The 15,938-nt window shown below is 44.4% G+C and overlaps 1 protein-coding gene across 3 annotated transcripts in view; it reads right to left on the bottom strand.

Annotated features, from left to right (window-relative positions):
• The window catches only part of Fyn (FYN proto-oncogene, Src family tyrosine kinase), a 194,215-nt gene that overhangs the window by 156,198 nt on the left and 22,079 nt on the right, over positions 1 to 15,938 (bottom strand). For all 3 annotated transcript variants that reach the window (XM_027402156.2, XM_027402157.2, XM_027402155.2), the window contains exon 2: positions 12,157 to 12,196. The gene's annotated coding sequence lies outside the window, so the exon portion shown is untranslated. The remainder of the gene's footprint in view (positions 1 to 12,156; positions 12,197 to 15,938) is intronic.

Here is a 15,938-nt window from a genome sequence, read left to right as displayed (position 1 = left end):
AGCCGCTGTCAGTTCGACGTAGAAACACTCGCATCAGTACCTGGCAATATCTACTCCCAGACAGTGCCCCACAGGTTCTGGCCAGGTAGATTTGGTGACGACAGCATCGGGCATGTCCACTCCTAGCAAGATGAAATGTGCTTCCTCAAGGCAACGTGACTTCTGTCCATGAAACAGCTTGTCACTGCTTCCCAGGAATAACTGAAAGCCCAATCCTTTCTCTTCAGTATCCCATGGTTACTCCATTCCACAATAGGAAGTTGTACTTCATCAAAACCCAGTGATTTCCCTTTCCTCTCCAGTGTTTAGCCAGTGCTGCTTCCCATCTTTCCCCTAGACTTCCCCTCCTCCTGAGCTGCGCCTTCTTCACAGGCATGCCAAATGGTATATCCACACTTTGAAAGCAAATGTGGCATTATCCAGCCAAGTGGAGGGTGCACGTACACGGCGACTCAGGAATTCTTCCTTTGGGCATCCCTCACAGAGAAGCTGTAGCAGTACAAACACGCCAGGACGTGCACAGTGGCACTGCTGAACAACTGGCCCAGATACCCATCCACAGGAGGAGGGATCGATAAACTGGGGGACATTCATGCAATGGATACCACGTGGGACAGTAGGAAGATAAATGAATTTCATGCATGGTACACAGATGAATCTTGACAAAGGCAAATGGTACAAGAATGCCACACAGTATGGTCCTGAGAGAAACACAAGTTCACATTAGACTATTTATGGAGAGTGACCCAAGGCCTTGCACATGCTAGGACAGTACTCTAACCACTGGGCAACATCTCCAGCTCCAAAGTAAAACTTTCAAAGAAACTATTTTCAAAGCAAGTGAGAGCTGGTGAGATGGCAGAGTGCGTAATGTTACTTGCTGCAAACCTGACAACCTGAGTTCCACGCCTGGTTCCCATACGATAGAAGGAGAGAACTGACATATAACCCCTTCACACGCATGCGTGCACACATGCATGTGCACACATGCAATACACACGAAATACATAGCATTTTAGAGCAAATAAATTCATCCAGTTTTATTCCAATTTAGTAGCCACATAATTCACATAATAACATATATCATAACTACTAGCTCCAAGTGGTCTGCTATCTCTTCTAAATAGTTTACGCCATCCGTATCACAACACGGAAACAGAACGCACACCTTCATTTTCCTCCAGTGAGTTTACTTCCACCAGTCACAGAGACCATGCTGACCTGAAGTACGAATGTGAAAAGGGATCACAGGAAGAGTGAGGGGATGCTGGTGTCCGTAGAGGGGTGCCGTGGGGTGATGAAGCTCTGCAGCTAGGGACAAAGACAGCTGGGGTAGAGCACAGGGCTGGGCCAGGCAGTCTCCAGGAGGGAACCCTTGAATGCCACAGGCAGCAGTAAGGGGTTGAGTGTGGAGAGCCAGGTGAACGAGGAAGGCTCCAAAGTGAGAGGAGACAGAACTGGGACAGGGAAGGCTGTTGGAGAAAAGCTCCTAAGGTGGGTGGTTCCTTTGTGGTAGTGAATTACACTGTCAACTGTAATCAAGTCAGGAGACAGGCTGACAAGTGAAGAGCAGAAATCTGCCATGAGCTGTGTCAAACCTGAACTGAATGAATGCGTGTTTGTGGGCCAAACAACAGGGCTAAGGATGGCTGCCTAAACTTTACAAAAACAGCTGGAAGGTACTCCCTGAGTTGGGTTTTACCTTCCAGAGACAGATGGAGGCAAAGAATGAGAAAGAGTTACAGTGCCAACAGATAACAAATACTTTTTCCTGACAACAACATTTTGCTCTGTTGGGTTTGAAATGATCATTTCCTAAGCTTTTTACTTTTCCCTCGAAACAGTCTTACTCTGACACAGTAAGAGCTACAAAACATAGACATCTAATTAAGCTATTTTTTGGTCACTATAAAAACAGAGTAATGCAAGTCACTATATTGGCTAGTATCCAATATTAATTAAATCCAAATATGAGGAACTATAGTAAATATTATGGGTTTTTGTTCCAGCAGTTGATGGGCTCTGACATTTAATCGTGAGGCCTTACAGACTAAATAGCTCATAGTGGAGGCTACCACAACTGCTAAGTCACCTGCCATAGCTCAGGGCTATTCAAATCTTTTGCATTATCCAATTTGCTTTTGCTTGTTTTTCCATAAGCAACACTCGAGCATGTCCAGCTCCCCCATAAAGGGAGAAATGTGCTTCTTCCATCTGATAACAGCATCATCAGCAAAATGGCAGCTAATTAATTTTCAAATTATTGTTTTCTCCAGTCTAGAAGGTCTACTTTTTACAACGTTTTTCCAAAGATGGACAAAATCAGCCCCAGATAAAGGTTCGGTTTGCTTGTTTTGAATGAATGTAAAACTGAATCTTGACCGGGAGCAACAGAAGAAGAGCAGGCAGACAAGAAGACCTCCTCTGGCCTGTTGTACAAATCTCCTACCCATTCAAGCTGGAAGCTAGCCAACCCCGGAGGCCAGGCCCCGTGCCCACCTGGGGCTCCCTTACTTCAGTGAGCTGCAGTTCAAACCGTGTCTTTAGACACTGAACATAGCATCTGTGATCACCTGACAACACTACATGGTGTCAGTGCCACGGTCAGGTCTCACTCAAGTGCGACTCTGAGACCATCTCACTTGTTTCCACTCTTATGTGGAGGCACTATGCAGATGGACAGACCTCTGGTTTATCCCTGGTAATGACTGTCCACACAGGGAGCCTCACTTCTTTCCTTCACTCTACATCTGACTATATTCAGTACGGAGCAGCATACTTCACAATACACCTTCCCAGAAGTAGTCATATTCACCTGGTAGGTGTTATCTACAAACCACACAGAGCATAAGGTGATGGGGGATGTCCTTCTGTATACATGTTTCTCTTAATGGTTGATGAATAAAACACTGTTTGGCCAATAGAGGCAGGAAGATAGGTGGGCCTAGGAGACGAGGAGAATTCTGGGAAAGGTAGGCAGAGAGAGACAGCAAAGTAGTGGAAGAAGGAGTAACAGGTCCGGACTTGTCTCCATTAAAACCACATGGAAATACTTAGGATTAATAGAAATGGGTTAATAATTAAGACAGAGCTAGCCAATAAGAACATTGGCCAACAGTTTAATAATTAATATGGCGTCCATGTGTTTATTTGGGGCTGAGAAGGGCACCGAGACCTGGCGGGACAAGAAAATCTCCAGCAACAATAAGAAACAGTCTTCAGTAGAGCTGAGCCCTTAAAAGAAATATTGGGAGATGGGGGTGCTAACTGGTAAAGTGCTGGTTCAGAACCCACATAAAAACACCAGATGTGTTTGTACACACTTGTAATCCCAGCACTGCGGAGGTAGAGACAGGAATCCCTGGCCATTCTGTCTTGTCTAAGCGGTAAACTCCAGACCAATGAGAGACCAAATCCCAAAGGAGGTAGACAGCATTTCTGAGGATGATGTTGTCATCTGGCCCTCCACATGTCTGTCTGTCTCCCCCTACCCTCTCTCTGCTTGCTACATCTGAGCAAAGAAGTCCAACCTCTCCTTTAAAAAAAACAAAACACCACCTGTGCTGGCTGGTTTTACTTCAACTTGAGAGGAGAGAGTCTCAATTGAGAAAATGTCTCTAAAATCAGGCTGCAGGCAAGCCTGTAGGGTATTTTATTAATTGGTGATAGATGGGGAGGGCCCAGTCCCTCATGGGCATTGTGCCATCCCTGGGCTGGTGGTCTTGGTTCTATAAGAAAGTAGGCTGAGCAAACCACAAGGAGTGAGCCAGTGAGCAGCACCCCTCCATGGCCTCTGTTAACCCCTGTCTCCAAGCTCCTGCCCTTTTTGAGTCCCTGTCCTGACTTCCTTCAAAGATGGATAGCGCTGTGGAAGTCTGAGTCAAATAAGCCATTTCCTCTCCAAGTTGCTTCAGTCATGGTGTTTGGTCTCAGTAACAGAAACCCTAATTAAAATACCACCTTAACATCTAATACGTGACAGGAAACAGACTCAGAATTTAATACCACAGTCCCCAATGAAGGGCCTCTCAGCACAGTGGCTAACCAAGAACCCTCCAATTCTCCCTTCCCTTATCACAGACACAGGTCAGGGTTTGCCACATGACTTTCAGGTGCTAGATCATGGCCACAGTACACCTGGATGTCAGTGAGGTGTTGGTCACTTGGAGGCCTATCTAAGCATGATGGGAAATCCTGGACAAGTGATGATTCAGCTTGGTGGACAGGAGAGATTAAATGATTACACCCCAGGGCACCAACATCCTGGGAGAGCAACATCTTAGGACGGCATTTTTCACATTGTTCCTCAGTCAATACTTCCATCAAGTTCTCCTTAAAGAACTCATGAATAATAAATACACAGCTAAAAAGAGTGGGAGGAGCTAACTGGAAAAATAAGAATAAAGATTTCAAAATATTTCAGCAAGCTAAAATAATAGCCAAAACTAATCCAAAAAATACACATGTGCACATTTTTGAGGTTTTGTTTGTTTGTTTTTCAAGACAGGGATTCTCTGTGTAGCTTTGGAGCCTATCCTGGTACTTGCTCTGGAGACCAGGCTGGCCTCGAACTTAGAGATCCACCTGCTTCTGCCTCCCGAGTGCTGGAATTAAAGGCGTGCGCCACCAACGCCCAGCCATATGTGCACATTTTTACAGAGCTAAAAATCTGCTTTTAACTTTAACGAGTCTACGTGTAGGCTAGTGCCATCACCTGCCTCTCACCCTGCAATCTGCTCAGCCACACAGCTCACCTCGTTTACCAGCTCTGCCAGTGACTCCCTCCCAGGGTTTGAGAGGATGAAGATTGGGGCCAAGGACACTAAGAATGACATTAATTCTGTGGCTGTGACATCAGACTGGGGCTTCCTTTTACTCATTAGGCTCAAGTTCTCACCTCAGGCCTTTCTTTAGTCAGTAGGTGTCTAGACACTGTATGCATTAGCTTCATGTCTACAGACCCATGATTTCTTAGCCAGAGAATTCTGCTGCCAAACACCTGTCTGTCCAGATGACACCTATTGAAGAGTCTCCCTCACACCAAACTTGACAGCATTCTTTGAACCACCTCCTTTTCACTGTGACCTGCTAGGACGAGCCCCAACCCACTGATCTACTTCTCCTCTGGATCCTAAGCTGATCACAACTGGCCAATGACAGGGAATAAGATCTTCCAGCAACAAGAAGAAAGGACATGTGTAAGAAGGATTTTCATCCAAAGAAACTCAGTGAAAACCGGAGGTGTTACCTAGTGAGCAGTTAAGCATGTATGTAGCTTGGCTTGCACTGGTGTGACATCTGCAGAAAAATGTAGGCGATTAGGTGACAGAAGTGCACACAAAGGAGGACGGAGAAACAACAGGGGCAGGCCACAAGCCCAGGGACACCTGAAGCTACCAGAAGATGAAGAAGAGAACAGATTCTCCCCAGACCCTCTGGAGGTAGCCCGGCCCTGCTGGCAACCTTGATACTGAACTTCTGGTCTCTAAAACTCTGAGGGAATAAATGTGTCATTTCAAGCCGCTAAGTTTGCAGTAATTTGTGACAGCATCCATAACAGACAAAAAAGGTTTAGTGCTTAAGCAAAAATTGGTTGTGGGTTGAAAGTGGACACCAACAACCTTCTTTAAGGCACAATACTAACTTGGTATGCATTTTAAGATTGGGGCATAACCAGCCTCACAGATGCAGCTCCACTGTCACTGACAAAGCTACCCCTTGTATGGATTTTGTTAATAATCAATCCTTCACATGCAATTTCTACAGACACTAAGTCTATGCAAGGCAGACAGCCAAATATGCCAGCCTCTACCATGCAGTCCTGGCTGCACAAAACAAATCACGCAGTAGCTCATAGCTCTTGGGAAAGGTATCCACGTAAAAACAAATGGAACCAAGCAGGGGAAGCTTGTGATTCTCTGCTGTAATGAGGGCAATATTTCCCCCATTGAGTCTACATCCCACTCCATCATCTGGAATGATGAAGGCTACTGAAGTGAGAACATACTAAAATGATCCCTCAGCATCAGGAAGAGACTGTAGCCCACAGGCTTCCCACACCTACTTATTGCCTACAGTATGCTATCCCCAAGTCACCCTCGTGCTGTTCCAGGGACCACCAAAGAGGGTCTGGTCAGGTTTAAATGGGAAGTTGAGGGATTTCTCATTGTCCCTGATTAAAAAGAAAACACCATTACTGTTTTTATTACTATAAATAGGGGACAAAGTTCCTTTAAATTTAGTGAAGAGGAAATGAAAGACGAGCATCACATCGCCAGTTCAATTATATGGCTGTCTTCCACTTGACTTCAGTGCATCCAGCAGATCAGAGAGAGAAGTGTGACCAGGTCAGCCAAGTGCTTTGGGGTCTGGCCACCTCCTAGGTATCAGTTGGGCAAATCCTTTCTCTTCTGTTGAGCTTCATTTTCCTCAGTGGCAAAATGGCACAACCAAGTGTAATAACATTGACCAAGAACAGGGGCTGACCACTGGCATTTGTTAATGGTCTGAGGATGAATGAATAAAACGTTCTCTATCAGGACTAACAACCACCGCAAATGGTTCCTCTTTCCTTGAGTTATAACGGTAACTTTTTATCTGTAGCTTTTCTCTTCCAATTATCAATACTTGCCTGGGTTTATGATGTCTAGAAAGAGGGATTGTTTGTCTTGGAAAGTTTGTGCTGGCAGAGGGTATGTTTTTTCTTCTTAGACAGTAGCACTTTTACAATCCAAAGATTTATGTAATAGAAAGTTGGTTGGTTATTATGGGTGATGCATAACTACCATTTTTGAACTAAAAAAGATTGCCTCTGAGTCTAAAACAGCTCTATGCATGCTCCTTCATTCAAAACTTACTGTACCCCTTGCCCCCAACTCAAAGCCATTCTCCTTCCCCTAGTCAGGAGGAGGGTTAGCTGTGTGAAATGTGATCCTGGGGTGGGATTGGGGGGACACATGGAGGCAGGATCTGTCCATACTCCTACTGCTAGAAGAATGGGTCAAGCCACCTGTGAAGGTGGGGTCAGAGGCAGAGAGTATATAAGCAAATCTGCCTCCTACAGTCCCCTGTACCACACAGTCCTAGACACATGTGTCAGAAGGCTAAAGGACGTGGTACACCTGCACACAGGACCTTCCCTCTCCAATCCCCACCAATGTGTAGGCAGGACAAGCATGTGGTCCACATACTCTATCCAGGAAGTAATAGCTTCCTCAGAAGGCTGGGGACTATGCTGGAGTTCCTCTTCTCTCTCTCACCTCCCTACAACAACAACCACATACATAGAGGGGTAGTACACCCCAAACCATGCCCATTGGGACTGGAGGCAGACCTGCATGCCACCCTAAAATTAGCATTGTGAAGCCTCTGGATGATCCACATGGGCACTGATGAGTATCAGAGTTCAGGAAATCCTATGCTAAACTGAAGAAAGACGTGTTAGCCTTTCACCCCTGGACCAGCTGTGCAGCAATCACACATGCATGGCTTCAAACTAGCATGACTTCACACATAGTCTCTAATTTAAAAAACTTAACTATTTGGAACTAGATTATTTCTTTTCCCACAAGACAAGTAGTTCCACTATAAAAACCCAGGTTTTTGTTTGTCTGTTTTTCATTTCCCTTGGGAGTTAAGATGAAAACAAAGAAATATTGAAAACAGAGTAGCTCTGGATGTGCAGACCAACGTGTCTCACCAGGATCAAGGGAAGTAATGCTCCTGCAGGCTTTTGAAGGGTACTCTTGTTTTGGAAAGCCACAGTGCCTGTCACATAAGCAGCAGTCCTTGTGGTCTCAAGTGCCACTTTCTAGCTGCGGTGAATGGCTGGAAGGACAGCACAGAATTCTTGACCTTCCTGAGATACGAAAGTGGCATGGGCATCACTGTCATAGAAGGGGCTGGAAACAAACTTCAGAGACAAAGGCCATCCAGGAAATTAACCTGATACCTGGAAAGTGGCTATGATTGAAGTGGGTGTTATTTTTATCACATCACTTAAATCAGGTTTTAAGTTACTAAACAGAATGAATTGATTTAATCAACTTTTTAGACAAAAAATGCATTTAGTTTCGTTCTCAGAAGACACATTTTCTGTACTTAAAGTAGTAAATGTATAGAATCCACACTCAGAAGAGCCTCCCCAGACTGCTAGAAGAATCAAGTGCAAACAATAAAAGTACTCTGATATTTTCAATGTGCTCTTGAGACTTCTTTTATCTCTGGATTTGCTCTGATACATTATTCTTAAGAATTAGCTATTCATTTGTCTGCTTGACTTGGTACTTCTGGAGAGAAAGCCAAAGAATGATCATCCCATCTCCATCTAATGCTATCAACAAGCCTGATTTCCACAAATCAAAGCCCTAGATGGAAAGAGAAGCCATTGTCTCCAGAATGTACCATAGGATTGCTTTCAACATTTCACCACACACCAAATGGCTTCTATTGGCTCTTGTTACCCTTTCATCTGGCTGTCATTCATTCATTTGTGCCTGAAGCTAACATTTTTGAAGGGTCTACTATGGCCTGGGCATTAAGGTTAGCACATATCATGATTCTGGCTTGACAAAAGCCTGCAGTTCAACAAGGAACACAGCTCCTACAATAACTGCACAACTGCAATGGCAGGTTTGAAAACATCCATAGCGATCAGCCATAAACTTGGGTGGGGGTGTCATGGGATGGCTCTTTTAAAAATGGCACTGCTTCTTTACAACTTACTCATAAAGTGTTCTGGAAGAAGGAGCACAGCTACATTGACTTAAATATTGTATCCATTCCAAGGTGAAGTGCACTATGGAAAAAGATGGATACACTTCGCTGAAATTCCTGATATAACCAATGGTGGGGGACATCCTTCTGTGTATATGATTCTTATTGGTTGATGAATAAAGCACTGTTGGCCAACAGGGCAGTAAAATAGATGGGACTGGGAGTTGAGGGGGATTCTGGGAAATGTAGTAGAGGGAGAGCCGCCATGTGATCCCGACAAGAGAGGACGCATGCCACTGGCATCCTCGATCAGATAAGTCTTTATAAAATATATAGATTAACAATTATGGTTGATAATTAAGACAGAGATAGCAAGTAAGAAATCCTAGTCATTGGCCAGCAGCATTGTACCTAATATAAATCTCTGTGTGTTACTTGGGACCTTAACATGGTGGAGGGCGGAACTCGGGAGGCTGGCAGAAAGATTTATCCTTACAACCACAGTACCTGGAACCACAGTGGGGGCCATGTCCCCATGGGTATACACTACTAGGTACGTATAACATGCACAAAGCACACCATTCAATCACCTACTGACATCAAGTAATTCAGAACTGCTGCTGACTTATGTGTGAGCTTCAGCATTTCAAATAAAGTTCACAGCCCATACAGAGTTCTGTCTTCACAGAAAACCCACAACTAGAAGAAACCAAAATATCCATTTTACAGACAAAAACTATGATGTCAATGGCTTTTCTCTGCTCATGCGGTTATCAGCAATCAGTTGTTTATACAATGGAGGAACTCCTGTACCAGACTGACGTGGCATGGATAAACAATGGCAACAGGAAGAGCCGGTACACTGAGCTCAACCGCCCTCTAACAGTGACTGGAAAAGATTCTGAATTAAGGGTTTACAAAGGGTAAACTCCTGGGATGTATTAAGCGATTTTCAAGTGATTAGGTGCCTGACTGAGGGTACAGGCAGAGCCCTTTAGTGGCAGCTAGAAGTATTTCCTTTCTGTTACTCAGCACCCCTCTTCTGTAGTCCCCACTATGTGGAGACGCCCACAGGACAGTTAGTCAGACCCTCTCACGACACTGCTGGCCACTTTCACTGCTGGCCATGTCCCTGCATAGGTAGCCAGCAAAGCCTAGCCCTCCAGGATTCCCTCTCCCTAGTAGCCCTTTGCCCATTTTGGTACAATATCTACATAAAAGGTTAAAAATACATTGATTTGTGTTTCTAAATTTAATACATGGATAATTTTAGTTCTGAAAAAGGAACAACTCTTTTTGTTTTGGGAGGGTAGGGTGAAGAGGGAAGGGAGGGAGAGAGAGGGTGTGTGCATGTTCAGTGCCTCACCACGTAATCCTCCTGCTTGGCCTAGAACTCACAGAGATCCATCTGCTTCTGCCTCTGCCTCCTAAGTGCTGCAATGAAAGATGCACAACACTATGGGACCACTTTAGTGGTGCGAAAAAATGATGTTACAAGAAGAATAATTAGTCTAAGGTCTTACAGAACGTTCAAAGAACTGAAACAAGGGTTAACTCTTTCACCCTTCACGTAGCCCCACTAACTAGGTCCTATTGTCTGCCTGGGATAAAGGACCTCAGGTAACTTTACTGTAGTTACTACCCACAGGGTCAAGCCCCTCCTGACTCACTCTGCCTGAATTGAGTGAGCAGGGAAAGCTCACAGTCTGGATAATACCACATCTCCTGGGCAAGAGTATCTTCGGGCACCCAAAGGTCCCAGGCTACTGGGGGCCTGGCCTGACTGATGAAGGTCACAGTGTACTGACCTTCCATAAGTGCACAGAGATGTTCAAAGGCGTCCTCTGTCCTGTCTCAACTAGAGCCCTTTATTTCCCCAAGGCTCTCGTGTGTGTATGAGCTGAAAAGTTCATGAATGAAGTAGACCATACAAGTAAATTCTGCATCAGCCAGAGGCCTCCGTAAGAAGTGTTTCAAGGATTTCTCTAGATCAGTTGTTCTCAAACTTCCTAATACTGTGACCTCATGCTGAAACAGTTCCTCATGGTGTGGTGACCCCAACCATAACATCATTCCATTGCTACTTTATAACTATAACTTTGCTACTGTTACGAATCATAATCTAAATAACTTTTTAAGATTTTATTTATTGACGGGAGGGAGAAGAGAACTGGGATTGTCATGTGAATCAATCTTGTTTCTAATTCAAATAAAAAAATTATAAAAAAGATTTTATTTATTTATTTACTATGTATGCAACATTCTGCTTCCGTGTACATCTGCACACTAGAAGAGGGCACCAGATCTCATAACGGATGGTTCTGAGCCACCATGTGGTTGCCGGGAATTGAACTCAGGACCTCTGAGCCATCTCTCCAGCCCCCAGATAATTTATTTCCTTAACTTAAAACGAAAACATGGTACCCAAATTCAAAGGGGCTTTAGGTTCTTCCCCTGCACTGATATTCAAAATGAGATCTAATTCTAGATCACTTCTGACAATGACGACGAAGTGGCAGCCCAAGGGGCCAAGGGGGTGAGGAGTGAACTGAGATCTGATGGAAATTACACGCCAGGCAATGTGGCTGGGCAGAAATGGACTCCCAAAGAGTTTCGAGTATGACTTACATCCATTCAAGAGAGAAGAGAATTCAGAAAGGATCCAGCCACACTTGTAGAAAGACTGAAGGACTGGTTGTTCACACAGCCTACCAACTGCTTTCTGAATAGCTCGCCCTTTCTAGGCTTCCAGAACGGCTCTAGTTCCATCACAGGGTGATGTAATTAGCTAAACAAGTCCCTGTCACATCCTTTTTTTGCCTTAACTGAGTTCAGCATAATATCTAACATCCAGTGGGCACACACATACAAAAGTTAACTGAATGAAAGAATGACCTATTACACAGTAACCATAATTTAAAGGTACAACTAGGCCATCGTAAGCATTAGCCATTTGCATGTGAAGGAAAAGGTAATGGAATGGACTAACAGGGAGGGCCCTTACTAGGCTAAAGAGAGAGCACTGCCCATCCTGGAAAAGCTGGACAACACACAGCTGGACCACAGCTGTTCCATTTTACTTAAGGAAAGGAGACCTAAATTGGAGCTAAAACATCTGGTTTTATCATTGTCCAAACTGAACTAGGATTTTCTTTATGTTTTGTATGCATACTTTATCTCCAAGTCAATTTCCATCTTAAAAATCTATAGAGCTTACTGGGGCATGTGTGTAATCCCAGCATTTGGGATGAGTTCAAGGTCATCCTCAGGTACACAGTGAGTTTGAGGCCACCATGGGCTATCTGAGACCATGTCCCAAAATAAATACATATAAAATAAAATAAAACAACACTATGGATTCAAATGCAATTATAGGTTTCCACTGAGAAATGCTTTCTAATTCCTGAGGCATTTGCCTTCCCACAGTACTTGTCAACTTACTTTTTCCACGTCTAGATCAGCATCCTGTTCTTTCCAAACACTGCAGAAGAAAAAGAAAGGTACACATTAACACAGAGCCAAACATTTTCTGTATGTGACCCATCACAAGGCACCACCACAGTTTCCATTTGTGGAGGACAAACTGCCCACAAATTTTCTTCATTCACATAATTGCTACAGTTACCACAGACACCTGCCTATAACTGCAACATCTGCCACCAAAGGAAGGGAGCATAAGAACTCAATGTCTAGGGACAGGAAGGTTAAAGGATAGAAGTGGTGACTATAGAACGATACAATCAAGCACACAGGCATCCCTCCTCAGGGTCTCTGTAAGTCATCCATGATTGGTGTACATGGGGAATGAGTATTTCAGCTCAGTAAGATGGCTCACACCTGCCATCGAAGCATCAGGAGGCTGAATCCAGTGGTCAGTCTGGGTCAACCACCAGTCTGGCTACAGTGAGACCCTCATTCAAATGAAAACAAAAACAAAAACAAATCTCTCTTCAGGTCTCAGCCCAAATTTGCCTCAATTTGCCTATCTTTGTCAAACCAGGCCATCTTTTTTTTTTTTTTTTTTTTTTTCCTTCTCGAGACAACGTCTCACTCTGTTGTCTAAGCTTGCACTCAACTCCAGATCCTTCCACTCAGCCCCCCATACACTGAGACTGCAGACATGGCCACAAAACCTGCTCCAAGACAGCTCTGTGCAATGGCCAGATCTTCTTTCTGCAGGTCCGCTAACTCAGCCTCTACCAACCAGACTGTGGCATACTAGCCCCAAGATGCCCTCAGGACCTGGTGCCTGCACCCTGCAAGCCTACGTGCTGATTCTGGTGATGGCCGTGCCCACTTCACATTCCCCTTAGAACTTTGAGGGTGACACAGGAAACCTCCAGCTTGTGTAACTACCTATGACCTGCCAGTATTATGGGGTGTGGCTATTACCTACCTTTAGCAATATGAATAAAAGTTCTGTTTTAGTAAAATGTCTTAAAAGAGCAATAAAGAAGGTTGAAAGATTGAACACGTGAAGTCTGAGTTGAGGAACCTGAGGTGGGAAGGAGCAGAAACTTCTTTTTTCTATGTTAGTTGTGGCTCTCAGGCTTTTGCTGTGTGGTTCTTACCATCTTTCTTCCTGGTCCATGGTTTAAAACATCCCCACAGTAAATTACTATTCCCACCAAAAGCATCCCCTCCCCCCATGTATAAAAAACAGAATTTCTATGCTGTCTGAAAAGGTGCACAATTAAAAGGAGCATCACTGTTTCTTAATCAAAGATGACTCAAAGTGGGGTGGGAGGGGAGGTGACCACAGGGAAGAGAATTAGAAACTCATACGCTGTCCTCTGCAGGTGGGCACTGAAATCATGAACTCGGTGCAGACAAGCAGGAGACATGCCATGGAGGTCCATCTCTGTGACTCCTGAGCCAGGTTGTCCTTCCCAAACCATGAAGGTACCACAGTCTATGACCTCTCTGGTGGCTAACCCACTGGGGATTGATACCACCAAGCTGTGTGACACTGTGACTTTCTGCCCAGGAACTTTAACATGACTCCTGATAACCAGAGAAGGGTAATTCAGGGCAACAAGAACATCAGACTAAAGGTAACATATACGTGAAACTCTGGCTTCTTCCAGAACACGTCCACGGAGGTCAGGCCTGCTGGTTTAACTTAAAGGTCACATCGAAGAGTTCTATTTTCAAGGGAATGATTCCTTACTCTGATATAGAGCATTTCAAGAGCTCTCTCTCTCTCTCTCTCTCTCCCCAAAATTACACAACACCAGATGTCCAATCTATACCAGACTGTGAAGATATACGCTTTCCCTGCACAACACTCCAGCAACTGGTACCAACAGGAAAACCGAAAGCCCATTTGGAGCTGGAACTGCTGGCTCACTACCACACAGTCTCATCCATCCATCCATGTATACATACAGCACCATCCAATTCCTTTTTCAGGCTTATTTAATAGATGGAGTTAACTAACAAAGATTCTATGAATCTACAGCCATAAACCCAAAGGAGCATGCCACAGTGTTGACTTCAAAACCTCCCAAGCAAGACAGCTTGGCATAGTTTTAGACATCATCAGCTATCTTGTTTCAAAGAGAACATAGACGGATAAAAACAAACATAGAAGAGAAACTTACAAGGCAGCCCCATCTGGAATGAAGAGGGGCATTTGCCTCCAAAACCACATATTTTTTTTTCTTCAAAACTACATTTTTGAAAGTTAGAATATATAAAGTAGCTATACTGTGTAAGTACAATGGAAACATTTTAATTAAAAATCACCTGCTTTTCTAAGATCATTAGAAGACCGAGATACCATCCTGATTTAACTGTATTCATGTCTGACTGTAAGAAATCCAAGTTTTAGGTTTCTAGGCTTAATGCAAGAAAAATCTCCCCAACTCCGTGTGTGCATGTAGATAGATAGGCATATGTATCTAAGAAATCCGCAATGACAGAGTAACTAATGAAGCTGTACTTGTTCACACAATAGTTACTCTGTATCTCTGTATCTGCTCCTGGGTTTTGAGACAGTAGGCTAGACTCTGCCTTTTTTTCTTTGCTGTAGTAGTCCTGATGTTTTAGATCACAGGCATAACTAATGTGACCCTGAAGCTCTCATGGAAAAGCCTGATCCTAGATGGGGAGGGGAGGTGGGGAGTGGGGGGTGGGGGGTGTAATACATAACTGTAACAATGAAACCAAGATCTGGTGTGGTGGCACAAGCTTTTAACTCCAGCACTTCGGAGAACAGGTAGGAGCATAGAGAGTTTAAGCTCACCCTTGGCTTCTTGGTGAATTGGAGGCCAGCATGGGCTACATGAGATCCTATCTTTAAAAACTAGTACCCCAAATGATATGACAGACTTTGATGGTCCCCAATGGAAGGCCTCGATATCCTTGTGGAGTGGGTGGGGGTGGGTTGGGGGGTCTGTAGGGGGCATGGGAGGATGGGAGGGCCAGGGAATAGGGGGATTGATGTGTAAAATAAGATTGTTTCGCCCAGACCAGGCTGGTGAAACACACAGAAACAGCTGGCCTGAACAATGGGGATCTCTCGGTCCTCAGACTGATAGCTGGGATACCAGCATGGGACTGATCCAGACACCATGAATATGGGTTTCAGTGAGGAAATCAATGGGACCTCCTGTAGTAGTTCAGTACTTATCCCTAGCATAGGTGCGGACTTTGGGAGCCCATTCCACATGGAGGGATACTCCCTGAGCCAAGACACACAGGGGTGGACCTAGGCCCTATCCCAAAGGATATGATAGACTCTGATGACCCTCTATGGAAGGCCTCACCCTCCCTGGGGAGCAGAAAGGATATATGATAGGTAGGGTTTTAGTGGGGGGGGGGGGGAGTAGTAGGGGAGGAGGGGAGGGAGAAGGAACTGGGATTAACATGTAAAACAATCTTGTTTCTAATTCAAATAAAAAATCAGAAAAAATAAAATAAAGATTGTTTCTAAAATTTAAAAAAATTACACAGCAAAAAAATACAACACAAATAAATAGTAACCAAATGAATACCAAGAATTATCAACTTTGAAGTCTCTTGACATAGCCATCTTCTAGCTTTTGCTGACCTGGAGTTTCCAAGTGCTCAGGGACACCACACCTGAACCTTGCAACAGGCACCCACAGAGTTAGCAGTGCAGAGCGGAAGGAACGCAGTAATGGCAATGGCTTGGGAATTCTCCAGAGTTGAGAGGCTGATAGCAGGGTGGAGGACAGAAGGTGAGAAACTGAGGGGGA

The sequence above is a fragment of the Cricetulus griseus genome, chromosome 2, assembly GCF_003668045.3.
Source record: "Cricetulus griseus strain 17A/GY chromosome 2, alternate assembly CriGri-PICRH-1.0, whole genome shotgun sequence".
NCBI lineage: Eukaryota > Metazoa > Chordata > Mammalia > Rodentia > Cricetidae > Cricetulus > Cricetulus griseus.
The sequence above is the reverse complement of the archived record's forward strand: the minus strand, read 5'-3'. Positions and strand labels throughout refer to the sequence as shown.